The following is a 6,022-nucleotide window of genomic DNA, read 5'->3' as shown; positions in this document are numbered from 1 at the left end:
TCACTTTTCTTAGCATCGTGTTGCTTGCAGTGATATACAGGTAGGTATATAGATACTGGGTGGGAAAATATGTATATATGGGGGTGTGTGTGTGTGTGTGTCCTAGCCATCTACAAAGAAACTTGAGCCTCATTCCTTAGTTACTTGACAGACAGCAATGACTTGCGTCCACTGTATGCCAGTGAACAACTTTGTCCTCAGAGGATTAACTTATTTATAATGCTATGCCAGAAGATTATCACTGAAGTAATGAAAGCAATAAAGCAATGGATACATTTCTGGATAAAATACCTCTTTGTTAAATCCTCTTGATTTATTCACAGGCATTCCTAACAAATATTTATACCACAAAAAATTCCCTTTCCGTGCAAGCAGCTATAATTCCAGGACTAACTGGCCAGCTGACCATCCTCAGCTCAGCACAGAGCCCTAAATGTCATGGGGCAATTATATAGAGATGTATGATCCAGGTGAGATTGTAACAGAGAGTCCTATAGACAGTGTCATACAGACAGTATTAGCGTCCTACAGACTTTGGATATGCTATTTTTCCTCCTAACTTTGGATATGCTATTTTTTGACGTATTGAATCTTTCCTTACTCAGTGCAATGCTTATGTGTTGCAGCCCTCATGTCCCCACGGGTCATCTGTATTACTTTGTGCATGTGTGCCCTTTAAGGACTGAGAATGTCTTCTCTAGCGTACATGTACTAGTACCTCCAGTATTTTTGAAAGAAGAGTGCCACTGAATCAGAAAGTGGGAAAATGGTTAAAAGCAAAACAAGACAACAACACAATAAAAACAAAGCAGACATAGTCCCAAAATGATTAACATTACGTCTGCAGGTAAAAATGTTACAATCCCAACTTCATGAAATTGAAGCTTTGTCTATTTTATGTTATTTCATTTTACTAATTTCTTCTCTATTAAAGGCATTACAAACCAATTATATGTAACAATGGAAACTGCAAATATAATTTCCAGGCAACAGGTCCTCTTACATACTTTGTATTTTTTGAGGTTAAGGTTGAGATAATATATAAATCTTTCTCTTCCATTTATTAAAGACAGTAAAAATCTATTATTATTGCTGTTATCATTATAACAGAGTATGTTCTGTAGTGGAACCTAAGTGTAGAGTCAGAGTTCTGGGATAGACACTGCATAACCTCCCACATTCTAAATAAGAATTTCTCAGATAAATCATTTAAACTCTTTGACGAGCTGGTCAAAGTAAGTTTTCTCATTTTAAAATTTAAATATTATTATAACATGTTGCCTTGAGAAAATATCCAAACCTAGTATCATTAACATTCAAAACCCACTTCTATGCATCTCCTCTCTTCATACTGACCACCCTGCCAGACTCCTGCGGGGCCAAGCATTGCTGGTTGTACTTCCCTCTCTCACACCCTCTGCCCAACAGCTCAGCTCCCAAGAAGATTGTCGCCCCTTCCTCCCTGCCTTCTTGCTCTAATTTCTCTACTTGCTAGCTATCATCATTGTTTCTTAACCACTGGGTAATTTAATCTTCCTTCATCTTTCATCACTACTCTCTGAAACATCTTCTCCATTAACCCTCTCTCATTTGAGATTTATACCTAAGTGGACACACTTACCTCCTACTCAGCATTCATTCTCTTCTTTTGCCTTCCTAACACAGGACCAGTTTTGTCCTCTTCCAATTCTGTTTTTGTTTTGTTTTGTTTTGTTTTCCCTGATTGCTGTGCCTTGTTATTTCAGGATGAGATGTTTGGAACAGAAAAGGCAGGAGGGAGAAATCTCAGCTGGGAAGGTGATATCCTACTTCTCCTCTCTGCACAGGTCTGGATTACTGATGTCAGGGAGACCTGGTTCAAATCTCGACTCTGCTGTTTATTGGCTGCATAATCTTTAACAAATTTACTTTTGTGATTTCCAGTTTCGTTGTATGATAATGAAGACTTTAATACCACTTTGATAAGATTATTATGGGGATTAATTTATATTAAAGTCCTAGGACAGTTCTAGGCACATTGAAGTTACTCAAAAGGGGGAATCGTATATATGGAGGTTAAGATAAACACACTTCTGTGTAGAATATTGGATGTATTTTCAAAGAAACTTCAGAATCCTGTAGCTGTACTATTTAACTTCCCTTGCCAATATTTACATTGCTATTTAGTCATTTACTTATCTGGAATCTATAAATATAGTTACATCATATATGTACCATATATGTATATATAATTATAATTATATATAGAAAGATATACAGATATATATTTCCATACATATGGATATATATGGTCTCCTCTTTTTATATGTGTGTGTGTGTGTGTGTGTATACTTCTGTTTCTCCTTCTGTAACCAGAAGAAGATGGAGATGGTAGGGAGAAGTGCAATGTAGAACAAGAAGCTCCAGTTTAGGATAAAAGGGGTTTGAATTCCAATAATCTATGGCATCTGTTAGTGGGATGGCCTAAGGCAAGTTACTTAAGACTTCTGAGCCTTGTTTTCTCTTTTGAAAGATAAAGAAAATAGAATCTACCAGAAGGAGTTATTTCTAGGATTTAAGACTACAGTCCATGTGCAGCGTGCACTGTGTGTGTATGTCTGTGTATGTATGTTTCCTCTAGGAGCATTAGTTGAGTATTTGCTAATTCGGTGTTGGTGGTGGCTTCATAGAACTTGAACAAATACTGAGAATTAACTGTATATAGTTGTCCTTTAATCCCCTTGAGGATTTATTTATCTCTGTATACACCACGGTACTCTGACAATGCCTATTGTATAATAAGGACTCAATTCATTTTCTGTGGCAGAAAGTGAAGTAGGAATAGAGGAATGGAGAGAAGAGAGAAAGAAGGCCAGCAGAGACTAAATGGCATGAAAAATGGCTTGGATGCTCATCACAAGTTGACACGTGGTTGTGGCTAATAACTCTTTTCCCATCAAAATTTGATTGCCAGGTTTTCAGGGAAATGTTCCTTTTTAATGTCTTTCATGCTTGGCATCCAGACTCACTATCACCTCTCCCAAATGCCAAATATGCCTCCACATGCTTTTCATTTTTATTCTTAAAAAATTTGCTACCATTTATAGCAACTCTTTCTTCACCTGGGCCATCTGTTTTTCCAGTGATGACAAGGTCTTGTTAAATCTGTAAATGAGATCAGAGTGTTTCTTCCTTTAGGAGGATTCTTTGTCTTTCTTTCTCTGCCCTGCACTTCATGCTGGGGATTGCTTGTTCCCTGTCTTCATGTTATTTTTCTTTTCAAGCCAGCTGAGCCAGAGACCAATGGAGTAATTTAACAAGAAGAAGTAAAGCCATTTTTTTGATCTATGGGAAATCTTTGACTAAAACTGATAGCAACAATATTTTCATGAGAGCTACATGCATGGCATCCTGTTGGACCTTTTCTATGCTGTTATGCGCTAAATGATGTCCCTATGAAATTCATGGGTTAAAATCATAAACTCCAGTGCTTCATAATGTATTTGGAGATGGAGATTTTAAAACAAGGGAATCAAGGTAAAATGAAGTCATAAGGGTAGGTCCTAACCTAATATGAAACATGTCTCTAAGATAAGAAAAAACTAGGGCACAGCCATACACAGAAGACAGACCATTGGAAGAGAGAGGGAAATGATAGCCAAGAAGAGGGGTCTTAGAGGGAATAAACTTTGCCGACAACTTGATCTTAGAATTCAAGCCTTCGAAACTATGAGAAAATAAATTGATGTTGTTTAAGCAACAGATTGTTGTACTTTGTTGTCACAGTCCTAGAAAACTAACATATAAACTTCATTCTATTTGTTTCCCATGGTACTCTATGAAGAACAAATAAGTATCACTTTCCCCTTTTTATAGAAGGTGAAAGTAAGGCTCAGAAATACCATTTGAAGGGCTCCATTTGGAGTGGAAAATCAACCCACTGATAAGTGGGATACAACCTAGAGGTAAAAATGATAGGAGGCAATGTGTTTGATTCTCATATTAAATAGGTTTTCTAGTTTCCTACATTATTCAGTAAACTGATTTTAATTGTCTGTTTTATGCCAGATGTGATATGTGTCGAGGATATAGAGAGAAATAAAACACGGTTCCTACCTCAGAGAAGCTTTTGGTCTTTTATAGATAATGTACACAAAATACACTCATTGATGTATGACTGAAACATTATGCTGTATACCAGAAATTGACACAACATTGTAAACTGACTATACTACAATATAAAAGGACACAAAAAAATCCCTCATACCTCAAGGAATACACATATATTAAGTATGTATATTCACAATAGAATAACTTAGTGGTGACAAACTGTAGTCATGCTATAAAAATGTGTCTTCAGCCTTTGTGAACAAAAGAAATTGATTATATCAAATCTCCTGTATCACTAAGCTGGAGGATGTAAGTGAGTATGATAGCCTATTCTCAAGAAAATTGAAATGCGGTTGGAGAGATAAGGCAAAAAGATTAAAACTTGAATAACTGTTGTTGTTTTTATTACTCATACTTATCATTAAACTTTTGGAAAAAATCAAGCAGAAAATAAAAGGAAACTGAAAAGTTGAAAAAAAGACTCATTGAATATCTTGTATTGGACATATTAACCACATATATCTCCCCCCATCTACTTATCAGAACTCTGGACACAGACATGAGTACCTCTGTTGAGGATCAAGAAATGTCTTACAGATGAAATGATGGCTGATCTGAGCCTGGAAGCACGCAGTGGTTGGACAGAACAATGGCCGATGGAATCTCAGATGGAGACAATGGGACACATTATGTAGCCACCAGCTGGGCAAATAAGCAGATTAGCAGAGAAACGTAACTGAGGTACCCCTTAGCCATTTCAGGTTTTTATCCAGACTAGCCTGGCTCTGACCTGTTGCTCCCCTGAGCACAGCACGGCTACTCTCAGCACAGTTACCTACAAATAGTGGAAACCCCATCAATCCTGATGACAGACTGACTAACCGAACAACTGGCTTATATTTGCCCATTTATTTTTAAACTGGGTTGCTAATACTATTGAGCTCTTCCCTTGGGAATGTATATGAAGATAAATGAGGTAATTTATGCCATAAGGTTCTGAACTCCTTAGAAGAAAAATGTTAAAATAAATTTACAGTCATATTATATATTCTTTAATAAATATTTTATTGGATGTGCATAGAATACTCATGATCCCTTAAGAGATTTAGAGGAAGAGAGCCAAGAAAAGACCTGTAAGCCTTAAACTGCAAAAATCCCAGAAGATGATTTAAGCAATGCAATAAGTAAGTAGGTTGACCTATTTCTCATTTTAAGGGCAGAAATAAAATTACCATTCATATGTAGTAAAAGTCTTCCTTCCATGGTAAATATGAGCAATACTGACACTAAGGTTTCTCTTTCTTTAGAAATAGTTCTAAGTTGAGCTAACTGAGTATGAAAGAACTCACACAAACACAAAAAACAACCATGAACCATGAAAAGAATCATCATAGTAGGTCCTTGACTAACAAATCCAGTCAATCCCTTTATGCTGTCCTTGAGGAGTCGGTGTCCATTGCGGGAAAAGCAAGGACTTTGAAGTTGTAATGACCAGTGTCCCATTCTTTTTTCTTCCAATTACAAGTCTTGCGACCTTGGACAAGTAACTTAAACTCTTTGTGCTTTGGCATGCTTATCAATAAAATGGACATATTAGTAAGCAGTGTGCAGATTTGTTCCAAGTATCCAATTAGATAACTTTTTAAAAACACCTTGTACTCCAGTCAAGGTATAGCAGGTGGTCGCCAATCGTTATATATGGTTCTTCCCACAAAATGCGTGGTGTCTAACAGGGATGGCATTAGACTAAACTTCAGAACTTTAATGACAATATTTTAAAAAATAAGTATGTTATTATGGTATTTAATCCTCAGTAACCCCTTATAGTATAGATAATAGTATTACTAGTATGTGACAGGTTAGGAAACTTGGCTTTAGAGAGATTAATGGACAGATTCAGAATGTTAATCAATGGCAGACATGGAACCACACA

The 6,022-nt window shown here is 36.5% G+C and overlaps 1 long non-coding RNA gene across 1 annotated transcript; it reads left to right on the top strand.

The window, feature by feature from the left end:
• Nucleotides 1–1,191: 1,191 nt before the first annotated feature.
• LOC140698952 (uncharacterized) lies at nucleotides 1,192–2,008 on the top strand. The gene is made up of 2 exons (XR_012076963.1): nucleotides 1,192–1,235; nucleotides 1,746–2,008. It is a non-coding gene; the product is annotated as an uncharacterized lncRNA (long non-coding RNA).
• Nucleotides 2,009–6,022: the final 4,014 nt, after the last annotated feature.

This window comes from Vicugna pacos, chromosome 10 (assembly GCF_048564905.1).
Source record: "Vicugna pacos chromosome 10, VicPac4, whole genome shotgun sequence".
Lineage (NCBI taxonomy): Eukaryota > Metazoa > Chordata > Mammalia > Artiodactyla > Camelidae > Vicugna > Vicugna pacos.
This window is presented reverse-complemented; position numbering and strand designations above follow the sequence as displayed.